The sequence below is a fragment of the Xenia sp. Carnegie-2017 genome, unplaced genomic scaffold (genome assembly GCF_021976095.1).
Source record: "Xenia sp. Carnegie-2017 unplaced genomic scaffold, XeniaSp_v1 HiC_scaffold_3, whole genome shotgun sequence".
In the NCBI taxonomy this organism is placed as follows: domain Eukaryota; kingdom Metazoa; phylum Cnidaria; class Anthozoa; order Malacalcyonacea; family Xeniidae; genus Xenia; species Xenia sp. Carnegie-2017.
In genome coordinates this window covers 10,510,426-10,524,762 of record NW_025813493.1, presented here as the reverse complement: position 1 = coordinate 10,524,762, position 14,337 = coordinate 10,510,426, and positions in this window count along the sequence as shown.

Here is a 14,337-nt window from a genome sequence, read left to right as displayed (position 1 = left end):
TCAACAATGGATTTTAAACGAAACACGTTCTCCCTCAAAGAACACAATTTGTCACTCAGTATCCACTATGACTACCCAGCTAGCAAGTTTTTTATGTAATGTTGGTATCTTCGGTGTTCGCGAATATCGTAAAAAAAATTTTTTTTAAATAAATGTTGAATATTTACAGAGTATGAACAAATTTGCTGGCTGTTTAGGACAATATAAACGATGTATCTAAAGAAGTTAGATAATTGAAAAATGTTTAGAAATTATCAATTTATCAATAGTTCTCACAAAATGTGTCAAAGCTCATATATTTTGGCATTGCCTTGTCTTGTTTATTTAAAAGTAAAATGAATTAAAAATTAATCTGGAAAACCATAAGAGTACTTCGTAATTGCCTCAATTTGAGCTGCATGCACAAATAAAATGAAAATTTTCAAATCTAGTTCAACCAAAGATGTAAAAGTTTGAACTCTTTTTGCAATGTACTAAACTTTTAGAAAATTTGATAAATATTAAGCTCACTGCACAACATGCTCAAATTGGACGTTTTGGTCTTTCAATCTATTCTCATTAATTTTTTCTTATTTAAGACTGATTACAAGCCAAAGTGATTTTTGAAATGATGTAAGAAACAATAAAGAGTTAAATTTAACACCCAAGAAGTTTGACAAGAATAGACAAACGGCAAAAACGTCCAAATTAGACACTTTGCACTTTGAACTTAATGTTTATCAAATTTTCTATAATTTTGGAAGGAAGAACAAGCGTTTATTAAGGCAATGTAACTTTGAACTTTTTAACGTCTTTCTATTTTATGAACATCAGCGTGAGAATTTTTGCAATTCTTAGATTATCATGTCAAATAAGTAAATATTTAGCTACCGTTTGATTCAGGCAATATACTGTGTATTGCTACAGCCAAATCAAGATAACTGTTGTTTACAGGAAGAAAAAATTTACGTCTCGTACGTTTATCTGTTGTGTTATGGACACTAACGACACTTCGTCCAACATTAGTCATGATATAAATGAAATCCCCAAATACAGCCATGAGACCTCCTGAATTTCCAAAATCAATTACATTATGGGAGTAGTAATCACAAGAAAAAATATTTCCGTTTGAAACTCGCCAATAAATCTTCTCTTTAGCCATGTCAAGCGTTAAATCATGTGCTATTGACTGAAGTGAAACTGAAAAAATATCATGTTTATTTGCAGTCATGTTCCATAACCATAAGAAAACTTCTTTACTTTCTGCCAAGAATAGATACCTTAATAAAAATATTTGTTTTGTACATTAGTTTTCTCTATATGTACTGAAATACATAAACAATAAACAGGCTAATATATGCAAGAAAGGAAAGGATTTTTTTTTAATTTAGACAAAGATGTTGTTAAAGTATTCAGGACTACCTTCATATATAGACGGTTTAATGGAACATATTCATAAAATTTGATAATATAGCAACATAAAGCTATTGTAACTAACAGAAAAAGATCACCTATATAATTTGAAATCTCCCTTTTAAAAACCGAACTAAAATATATGAAGTAATTAAACATTGCATGTGATTCAGATCATAATAATAAATGTAAGATGTTATTTTTATTCACATAACTTCTACAATGATTGGTATTGCTTGGGATTATTGTCGGAATGAGTAATGCTGTAGTTTGGAGTGCTTGCTGAATGAATTGTGTTGGTAATTGATAATGCTGAAAACTAGCTGATGCGTGGAAATTTTGTTCGAATTGAAAATTTCGTGTTAGTAAATGATATACACCATTTAATGTAGATATAAAATTAAGAAAGCTTTGTCATTTCAAGTTTAAGCTTTCTTCATTTTTCAGTTTCATCTTGCATGAAAAGTAGCAGCTCCTTGGATGGATCATTGTCTACAAATGTCTTTAAAAGAGCTATAGCTTCACAAACATTGTCTTTTTTTGATACTTTTTTTCAGTTTGTTTGGACAAACGATTTTTTACAACTATCTTAACCTTCTCTTTTTAATTGTCAACATTTCGTTGTTTTTCAGAAAAATCAGAAAAAGATTGACACTGGAGCTAGCGCTATTGGTATCATTTGAAAATGATGATTCTATCGCCATGTCTTGTTCGTGTTTTTAAGAAACTCTCGATTAGACAAGCTGCAAAAACTGCTTGGACACTATGGCCTTTACTTTATCAAAAATGCTTGATGCAACTGGCAGTTTTAATTATTATTGCAGCATATTTGCATTCTTTATACATTTCTTAAATATATTACTCATTTGAGTAACACTAAAGTCCATCTCTTCTTGTCGTTCATTTCAGCTTGCCCCGAACTCTTTAAAAACTTTCTCGCATATATTACCGTTATTTTGGTTTTTGTGTTCGTGAAAATTAATTTTTTCTTATAATATGATAAAAATTAATGTCCAAAATAAAGTTTTAATTAGAGCCATAGAAATAGACCAAAAGTTGTAAAATGGAATTTATACCAATGTTTCGTCCTTACTCAAGACATATTCAGTCAAATTATAATTTATAATGAGATGCTAAACCAAGATATTGTATTTACAAAAGGTGTTAAATTACGACTTAAGAGGCGGTGTCAAATGGAATATTTGATAAAGAAGTTGTTAAGTAAAATATACTGAAGCTAAGAGAGGTTAAGTGCAATGGAACTTTCTTGAACGATGAGTGAAGACTTGTATTTATTGATTAGAAGCCTCTCATGAATGGAGAGCTCATAGGAATCGTTAGAAAAGGAAATTTTTTTAAATTCGTAAATTACTTATAACATATTCAGAAAGTTCTCACTTCACAGGCTTTTCAGCCAATTTCTTTTTAATCTCTAACATGATTATTATCTTCAGATTCATCATCGGTTGAGCAACTACAGATCTAACGTTTGCCTAAATTACACTAAGAAACACTGCATGAACTAAAGGTTGTGGAACGATTTTCCATTCCGGCGATTTGATCGGATGTGTGATTGGATTTATTGAAGGGTAGTGTGCGTACAGTTAATTTGCAGCTCTTGACTTTTCAATATACTCCGCCATTCAACGCAAGTTAAAAGAAGACTTGAAAAACTATAAACTTGATGTACTTATTTTTTTCTAAATTTCCACATTTTTTGAAAACTAAAATTCTTGTTTATATTTTGATGTAACTACGTGGTAATGTGCGCAGTTTTTTTATCTTCAAATAAAAAACGAAATGTTGAAGTTTTTACGCTCACCACCTTCGTGAATTTTTTAAAACTTTATTGCTATTTTGTATTGAAATTGTTGCACATCTCTTGCACTGTCTCAAAAAGGGTTAAAGTATATGAAAAGGCAAAGCAAAGTAACAAACAATGCTCCCAATTTGTTGAAATCTTTTGTATAGGGCATATCTTATTAAGCATATGATTACCATGGAGGCGTCAAGCAAATTGCATTTTCTCACATAGAAAAGCGCTCTTAGGTGACCAGCCGAAGCCAGTAACCTTAATAAATGTAGAACACCAAGTTGCACAGTAAAATTGGACTACTTTTTGTTTGTAGGTTGTGGCAAACCAATGTCGTGTGAGTATTTGACTAAAGTTTCATCGGTAAAGTATTTATTTAATACTTTATTGCAGTTTCTATCTCTCTGTTTTATTTCATTTCACGACTTCATCAATTATAAACATTGTTTTCTCTGTTGTTACATTTTTGTCAAAGCTCTTTGGTTGCTTAACATAAATATCGCTGTCGATTTTTGCAATTTCAGGATCTGCATGTTATTTTCTACTGCGTGTGCGCTGAATAATCCCACGAACTGAGCTCATCCTTGCAGTTGGTTTGAAATGCCTCATAGTCACGCAGTAAAATATTGCTGAACAAATCTCGTTGATTTTATTGAAAAGCTGTCTAAATATATGACGTTTGTTTCTTTATACACAAAAAAATACTTAATATTCGCTCCCTCGGGTAAAAGCGAGTTTTGTTTTCCTTCGAAAATCAATATTTTTTTCTATTCTTGTACTCTCAAATAACAGGCAATAATACGGACTTCAAAAATTCAACTTTTCTATTAAATTAAAATGCCGTCTCTAATAATAAAAACTCTTAGCTTACTTAAGAAAAGCCTCCAATAGATTGACATAGTTTTTTAATTTTACGTTTACAAGTTAATAAAAAGAATTTCAATATCGCCTTACCCATGTTTTGAGTCAAATGCAATACTGGAAAATTGTAAGTCTGGTTGAAGCCTCATAACACTTGTAATTTTCTTTTTCAAACACATTTGGTAGATAATGTTCGTGGAGTCAATGTAAAAGATACGACGACCAATCCAGTCAACTGTAATATCATGAACAAAAACGTTTTTCGCAAAAATTTCGTTTCTAGTTAAGTCAAAATTTCCCCGTTTGATGTCTTGGTCATCAATGTAGTAGAGTACATTCGCAGCTACATCAATTTCAATGCCATTATATCTTGATGCATGGTCAAATTTATTCTTACTGGATCCATTAATAGTGCTGATATGAATATCTCCAGTAATAGAATCAACAGAGTATACTTTATCAAAGCTCATAATAATCAAATATGGCTTTGGATAAACATCTAAATAAATAATAAAAAAACTATAAATAATAACGATGCGAGTGGATTAAAAAAAATGCAAATTCTTATCGACTTTAGAATCATAATATTTGCTGAAAGACCAGAATAAGAGTTTTTAGAAAGATTTTTTCACTGTAGAAATATTACTAATAACTGAAACTAGATTGGCTGCATAACTTCTACCTATTATTGTTGCATATTATTTTTAGTGCTATGAACAGGAGACCATAAAAATTTTTCAAATCTAAAGATTATACCTGTGTAAAAACACATTTCTGTTTGCATTTGCATCATTTCCTTGTTATATTGTTTTATTTCCTTGCATGCAGTTGTGTTATCGTCATTGCCATTTTTATCAACGCAAGTTTCCCTCCACTCTTTCACGTTGTCTTTTAGTGTCTCTAAGCTTTTCTTGCAGAGTGATATGTCGTCATTACCATTTACTATTTGTACACTAATAGACAGGATTATAAGAGTCCCAAGAAACGCTTTTGTTGAGTTTGATATCATCTTTATTTCCTATTTGTTAGAAGATGGATGATTATTAATTTCTTTAAAGCTTTCGTAGTAAAACATTTACTTTTTTTATGAAAGGTTTATCATCAATATAATCATATAATCAGTTTGTTTTTAACTTTTTGGGGGACGTATAAATCAAGTATTGATTTCTATAATTATGTAACATTTTAACTTCCTTCTCAAAAAAGTATTTTCACGTTTGCTTTCAGAAAATTGATGATGATTGAATAATGTTGCAATAGATTAGGCAAAAGGTTCATTATAAAGACTCCTGCTTACAACAATTCATATAAGTAGGGTTCACCAGCGTAGAAAGTTTTTTGAATAAATAGATATAAGGTTTCTAGGAAACGAAAGCATAGAAAGAAATAATACATTTCAATGTCCACTATAAGAAATGACGCAAATTATGAAATTCACCAAGAACAGTTTACAAAAAATTTACAATGGGTTGATTTCAAATTTGCTTTTGTTAACTCAGTTTACCAGGTGACTGGGGAAAACGTATTGCTGAACTAAGCCAGCAAAATTAAATGCAAAATAGTCTGTTGCTTAGTGTTTAATAGACTCGCTTGCCTCTCTGTAACTACATGCCGTCTAGTTACAGAAAGGGAGGCCCTTTAAGCAATACATGATATTCTGCTTTACAACATCTGTTAGTCGTATAGAGAAATTCCACTCTCCTAAATATATAAGTTCTGAGTTAAATGAAATTTATATGCAATTTGACAGAGCTGCTAAAGTAAAGAAAGTCTAAAAAGCTAAATACAGGAATGCAACTTTGCAGTATTAAAAAATTCCTACTTCTTCAAATATTTTGTTTCAGACAATGAAAAGGCAATTGCCATCTGTCAAAAATATTCTTGCAATATTGAATAATTGTTGCAGAGGAAGCAACAGCCAAAAAATTTATCATTTGTTCTGCATGTACTTCTTGCTCTTTATAATGACTTCGGTATTGATGTTTGATGATGATTTGCGCCATTCTAATTTGTTGATTTATTTACCTCTCTTTCATTAATATTTCCTTCAATCATAAATTACAGTTTTAATGTCCAATCAAGTATTCTTTATCACACATGCATTCAATGCTTAGCTTACTATTTTCTCTGGCGTATCAATAGAAATATGATATAACACATTTCCAGACATTCCTAAATATAAATTAGTAGAACTTTATCGTTGGTTGTGATAAATCAATTCGTTTTTGTTTTCATCATAAGGATAAATATAAAATGATGAAAAGATTTGCGAAACGGTAAAATTTTTTTAAAGAATTTTAGACTATTCAAATTGCTATATGGCAGCTTTGTATATATGTTGCATGACTACGCTAACCTAAATTACAGAAATGCTTAAAAAAAACATACAAAAATGCTTCATAAAGCTTTAAGTATTTTATAAGATATAGATTGTATTAGATTATCTCTTGGATTACGTATAAGCATGACTATGGTAAATGAAATGTATGTTCTTAATAAGGAAGTAAAATCCATAAGAGCTATTGTTCTTGCACTATGTTATAAACTCTGAATTTTAAGTTTTCTTTATGTTTTCTTTGCTTACCATTGAAGAGGAAATTTGGCTATAAATGAAATTTCTCCTTTGAATTCTGTTAAGTTATTTTCTATCTTTCTCAAACAGCAGCTTAGAAAAAATGGAACTGAAACAAAAATTGTCGTGTCCTAAAGTGCTAGTAATATTAGCTTTTTGAATTTTGACATCAACAAAAGACGAGTACTTATCTGTGGATGGGGACACAAATTTTGATGATTTTTCATTATATTTTGGGATGAAGAGCCATAATTGCTAAAATTTAGTGTCAGAAAAAATATGCAACAAAAACATTGTTTCAGCAAGTCCAAGAAATACTATTTACATTGAAAATATAAGACCAAATTATTTTTATTCCTTTTAACAATACCCCGGAAAAAAAATATGTTTATTTTAACGTTATTCATATTGGTCAACTATTTCAAGTGTCTCTACAATATAAAAGAAAAATATGCACTGCAGATGTTAGTTTCTGTTCATAGATAAGATACTATAAGCCAAAAAAGAGTATTGTCGATAAACAACTTTTGTTCAATTTTTAGAGTTCATTATGTTATGTTTTACCCATTTTATACTTAACCCAACATGAAACTTTCTAAAGTACATCATTTTCAAACAAGGCTAAGTTCTTAGGTGATTATCTTTGTAGATGAACTATATACGTAACGGTGACACAAATTTTCATGATTTTTATATATATTTGGGATAAAGAACAATAATTGCAGAAATTTAGTGTCAGAAAAAATATGCAACAAAAATATTGTTTCAACAATTCTAAGAAATATCATTTACATTAAAAATAACAGACCGAATTACTTTAATTTCAAATAACAACACCCGAAAAAAATATGTTTATGTTGACGTTATTCAAATTGGTCAACTATTTCAAGTGTCTCTATAAACTAAAAGAAAAATGTGCACTGCAGATGTTAGTTTCCGTTCATAGATAAAATACTACAAAGCCAAATGAGGAGTATTGTCTATAAGCAATTTTTGTTCAATTTTCATAGATAATTATAATATGGTTTACCCCCTTTTTACTTAACCTAACAAGAAACTTTCTAAAGTACATCAAATTGAAACAAGGCTGGTTTCTTAGGTAATTATCTTTATACATCCCATTTGGCATGATTTTAATTTCTCATGTTTTTATTCTACTTAATTCATTTCAACGTATTCATTCCCTTTCCTCTCTCAAAAATACAGAAAATAAGGACAAGAAAGACACATTAATGTTGTAAACCCTCCCCCCTTAAACATTTTCAGAGCAAAATTTACGAATTACATTATTCATGATATACATGATATTCTGTTTACAACATCTATCTGTCGTAGAGAGAACCTTGACTCCATAATTATATAAGTTCTAAATTGAATGAAATTTCTGAGCATTTTGACAGAACTGTCAAAGTCAAAAAAGTCTAAAGAACTAAATATAAGAATGCAACTTTGCAGTATTGAAAAATTCTTACATCTTCAAATATTTTGTTTCAGACAAATAAATGGTGTTTTCCATCTTCAAAAATGGTCTTGTAATATTGAATAATTGTAGCAAAACAAACAAGAGCCAAGAAATGTATAGTTTGTTCTGCATATATTTCTTGCTCTTTAAAATGACTTCTGTATTTATGTTTGATGATGATTTGCACTATTTCAATTTGTTGAATTATGCACCTCTTTCTCTTGATTATTTCTCTCAATCCTAAATCTTACTTTCAATGTCTAATCAAATATTCTTAATCATACATGCATTCAAGTTTTAGTTTACCATCATTCTCATATAAAAGCGTAAAACACTTTGCAAAAATTTCATAATTCTTAAATGTCTATGATAGTTTAAAAAACATTTTTTTGTTATCTGTATTTAGACTAAAAATAATTAATGATTGTTGCTCTAAATATTTTTGATGTAGCTACTATTTGCTCTGGCGTATCAATGTAATTATGATTTAATAAATTTCCAGACATTCCTAAATATCAATTAGTAGAACTTTATCGTTGGTTGTGTTCAATCAATTCGTTTTTGTTTTCATCATAAGGATAAATATGAAATGATAAAGAGATTTACGAAACGGTAAAAATTTTTAAAGAATTTTAGAGTAGTCAAATTACCAGATGACAGCTATGTATATATGATGCATGCTGCGCTACCCGAAATTACAGAAAAGGTTTAAAAAAACATAGAAAAATGTTTCATAAAGCTTTAAGTATTTCATAAAGTAAAGATTGTGTTAGATTGTCTCTTGGATTACGTATAAGCATGACTATGATGAATGAAATGTATTTTCTTAATAAGGAAGTGAAATCCATAAGAGCTGTGGTCCTTGCATTATGTCCTAAACTCTGAATTTTAAGTTTTCTTTATGTTTTCTTTGCTTATGATTGAACAGGAAATTGGGCTATCAATGAAATTTCTCCTTTGAATTCTAATAAGTTATTTTCTATCCTTCTCAAACAGCAGCTTAGAAAAAATGTAACTGAAACAAAAATTGTCGTGTCCTAAAGTGCTAGTAATATTGGCTTTTTGAATTTTGACATCAACGTAAGACGAGTACTTTTCTGTGGACGGGGACACAAATTTTCATGATTTTTCATTATATTTTTGGGATGATTTTTTATAATTGAAATTTAGTGTCAGAAAAAATATGCAAAAAAAATATTGTTTCAATAATTCCAAGAAATAACATTTACATTGAAAATAACAGACCAAATTATTTTAATTGCTTATAACAACACCCCAGAAAAAAAATATTTATGTTGACGTTATTCACTTGGTCTACTATTTCAAGTGTCTCTATAAACTAAAAAAAATGTGCACTGCTGATGTTAGTTTCTGTTCATAGATAATATACTACAAGCCAAAAAAGAGTATTGTCTATAAGCAACTTTTGTTCAATTTTTAGAGTTCATTATAATATGGTTTACCCCTTTTTGCTTAACCTAACATGAAACTTTCCAAAGTACATTAAATTCATACAAGGCTAGTTTCTTAGGTAATTATCGTTATACATCCCATTTCACATGATTTTAATTTCTCATGTTTTTAATATACTTAGATCATTTCAACGTATTCATTTCCTTTCCTCTCACAAAAATGCGAAAATATAAAGACAAAAAAGACACATTAATGTTGTGACCAGTTTCCCCGATATAGGAGGCGTGGTAGGCGTGGCAGTCGGTGGCAGGCGCAGGTATATTGTTCCCGTCATATTTATTTAAAATTATTTGATCACTTGATGGTGAATAATAAACGAAAAGATTTTTTTAAATTAAAGAAATTCTTAAATAAACTTTAGCAGCAGTGGCTAATGTCTCAGTGATGTTGTGGATCTGCTCGGCCCCTCTCCACCAGAATTTTTTTAGAAATTTTAAATTTTCTTTGGAAATGTGATGACAATTAAATGTTCTAAAATTCTTAGAATAAATACCGAAAAGTAAGCATTTCCAATTTTATCTGCATTTAATCCCCTCATCCACGTTTTGTCCCCTCTTCCGCGATATATAACCTTATCCGCGTTTTGTCCCCTCTTCCGCATTTTATCCCCTTCATCGGATTTTATCTCCTCATCCACATTTTATCCTCTCAGCCGCGTTTTATCCTCTCTTCTGCGTTATATCCCCATATCCGCCATCCGTATACGCAGGTTCATCCGCAATCCGTATCCGCACTTTATCCTAACTCGTTCAACTTTCGCGATTGTGGCGGCTTTGACATAATCTTGACTTGCAACATTCTCTTGAGATTTTCCAAAAACAATGTGTCTCGTCCACGCCGGCTGGTGCCAACAATAACTCTGATGAAATACTCTTTTGTATCAGACCACCAACATATATGGCTGAATTGCAAGTCAGGAATACATACCGTTTAAAAATTCTCATATGTCGCACATGGACTTCGGCGCAAACATCGTCAAAATAGTTCGCCGGAATATAACAACCGCATCCCTTTGAAAGTTTAACATTTGACCAACCATGCATATCCCATCTTATTTACTTGTCTATGTTTTTGTCATTGAAGGTAGATATTGAATTTTGGTTACATCGTTGGCACTATTTTCAACACTTAAAGGTTTGTGAAACGGATAACAATAATCATGCTCTGACGATAAAAATTAGTAGATTTATCACGAGTGAACTTAAATCTAATAAATGCATGCTTAGGGAATACAGTATGTTTGTCAAGCGCAAATTAAGTGCAGCATATCTCTATCACGCTTCGATCGTGAAAGGCTTTACAAATCTGAAGCTTAACAGAGAAACATGCACGGCTTTTTTTAACGTATTAAGGATAAAATTCTATTGTTAATCATGTTAAATTATTCGTAAGTCGGTAATAACATTCCGATTATGTAAAGTATAATATAGATTTTATAGAGAAACAAAACAAGTGTAACGAGCAGATATTATAATGACGAACGATCTTCATGTGATATGGCGTATGTCATATCTACTTAATTAATTATGGAAAATACTGTATTGTTTATATGTTTTCGTTTGATGTTCATATCTCAACAAATCAAAATTGCATTCGCCTTTTGATGAACATGTTTTTATAACACAGATATTAGGGCATGTGGTCTTTTTCTTGTTTCGGTTGTTTTTCGGCCAAAAATCTTCAATCTACAAGTAAAATCAAGTAAAGAAAGTAAATTCTTAAGATAAGTCATTCAATACCACATTTATTACACATCTAATTTATTCAACTCAATGTACATTGTAGTTGTTTAAGTTTTCATGGTCTACAATGGCGTCAGATTATCTTAAAAACCACAAAAGATTTTGGAAAAATGATGAACCTACCAAAATTCTGATAAATAAACAAATTCCAATTCAGCACAGTGATTGCATCAAAACGTTTCTGAAATGTATCCAAGATGGAGGTTTGCGAAAAGCTTATAATCGTTACGGATACAAACCGGTGGAATGAAAACATCCAAGATCGATAATCAATGGTATTGAAGATGAAAAGATCAGTGACGTCATTATAGTCGGTGCAGGAATAGCAGGTATAAGTGCAGCGTATGAATTAAGAAAAGCTGGTCTTTCTGTGAAAATTCTAGAGCAAACAGACCGTTATGGAGGAAGAATCTTTACGTATGGTGAAGAAAGTGGTCTTGCGTCTGGTTTGTATGCAGAAGGTATGGATAAACTCGCTCAGTAAATTTGTCTGCTAAAATTGAAGCTATTTCATTCATAAGTCATAAATTCAAAAGCTTTGCCACAGTTTTTCCACAGAACTGTAAAATTTCTGCCCACCACATAGGTATAGCTAGAACATCAGACAACAGCAGAACTAGGAAATATACCTGGCACGCGTGTGTCAACCAGAAACCACATTGAATAAACGACGACTGTTACTGGCTGACAAATATGACGAAAAACAGCAAACTTTTCAGTTGCTTGTCAAACTCCTTAGTTAAATGAAAGGAGGATGAGGCCTCCTAAAAATTATAAGTAGCATTTTTGCAAGTTCGCTAGATCAATTAAAAAATCAAAGAATTTAACATTGTTAAGCACCCTACAAGATGTTTCTCATTTTTAGAAAGTTTTTAAACATGCAGGCAAATGTAAAACATAATATAATAAAGTAAATGATATGCCATCAGTGTCATACAGGAAAATGAAAATAGCTGTTTTATCATCATTTTCTGTCTCAGCAGGTGATGTTAACAAAAAAATATGCTATTAAGGGAAATTACAAAAACTTTCTGCGCGATTTTTTTGAAGCCTACCAGGCTGTAATAAACATACGTATGTTTTATATTCAAAAGAGACCTGTATCGTTTATAGGAATTTTACTGATTTAATGTTGTGAGTAAGGGGTGCTGTCCTTTCAAGAAAAGTTAGGAGGGTCTTATAGCCTTCATTGCTTCTCCGCTTCCAACTCCCCTGAGTTGTGCCTATAAACGTTAGTGCCAAATCTGATGATTATGTTGGCCATTGAATCACACAAACCTTTTTATCTTTGGGGTGTTTTCAAAAAACTCTACTTATATGTGTTTTTGCCGTCATTGTCGTGTTGGAAGACACAGAACTAAATATATATTCTACGAATTTTTAAATCTACAGGCTATACACTTCAATGAAACGGTTTCTTCATAATCAAGTAATCTAGAAAAAGTCATTTTTAAAGAGAAGCTTTGATAAAAGATTGAGAGATTACATTCTTTTCTTCTAGAAAATGCAAAATTTTATGTAAATCACTAGAATAACTGCATTTTTTAGTATTATATGATATTCGCGACCATCTAGAAATATAATTCTTTAATCATGTACATGCAGAAATGAAAAAGAATCTTACAATTTTCAACTAAAAAATTATTTCTTATTTTTTAAGCTGGAGCAATGCAATTGCCTGGAGGTGTGGACGATCAATATAAAAAACAACATTATTTAACGGACGGTTACATCAAGAACTTTAATCTACCTATCAAATGTTTTCCAAACTACGATGAAAATGTCATTACTGGCATTTATGGTCTTCGCAAAAAATCTGAAGGTGAAGTGCATAAAAATAGTGAACAAAAAGTGTGTAAAAGCAGAGATCGTGTAATGTAAATTTAACAAGATGACTTTAGATGCATGTATTAAGAAGATGCAATTGCATGTCATTAAAAATGTTTTTCTATTTCCGCTAGCTAGTCAAAACGATGCTTGCTCAATATAAAACATCAGAGGCTTAACTAGAACGTTAATTGGGAAGGGGGGCATATTCATATATTCCGCCTTGCACTACTGATTTCTCATGAAAGTGATTTCGATTTCAAAGAAATCAACAGGGCACAATGGAATTTATGAATATACACACCCAATTGACATTCTAGTTACGCCTTTCTATAACATATTTAAGTGTTGTTCTTTTATACAAGTAGAAAGTTTGTAAGATAAAAGGCAAACATCGATAGAAAGAAAACTCAAACCATTTTCAATTCTTTAAATTTACAACATTTATTTTCTCAACAACGAGCTTAGGCCTGCATTATAGCTAATACCGGTTTACATTTAAAATGCATGCCACTACAGTTCATGATGACGCTATTTGCACATGGATATTGTTAGTACTACTCTATCATATGTAATGATTAATTTGCTAGAGTAATTGTTTTATGCTGCTTTGTGTCTTATGTTTTCAGTTTGGGCTGAGAAACATTTTGACAAATTTTGGCGAAACTGGATGGATGGAATAAATGAATCATTAAGAAAAGACATTTTCAATATTGGTAATTATACAATGAGATGTTTTTGTCTGTTTTTATGATTCAGCAATGTAAAAAACTATTGACGAGTAATGCAAGGGAAAACAACCATATTTCATTGGGTTAGATTCTATGTCTTTAGAATAAAATCAACATTATAAACTGTTAGTAAAAATAATTTACCTTTTTTTAATCAGGAAAATACTACGACGAAACAACAAGTGTTGTCAGTGACCAGCTTTACACTTGGTTATCAAAAGCAAATAGTGTAGATGATCAAGTTAATGCATGGAATCGTTGGATTAAAATTTGGAGTCGGTTCACGGTGGAAAATTTTCTTGAAAGTACTATCAATGTAATTAAAGCGAAAGTTTCTATTCAAGATCAGGAAGACTTAGATTTAATCAAGCTTGAAAGTCTTTTCCCTTGGTCTTGCGACGCAGTTCAAGGCTTTTCTGTAGTTTTTTTATGCGTGTGATCGTAACCAATCACTTGAACACTAT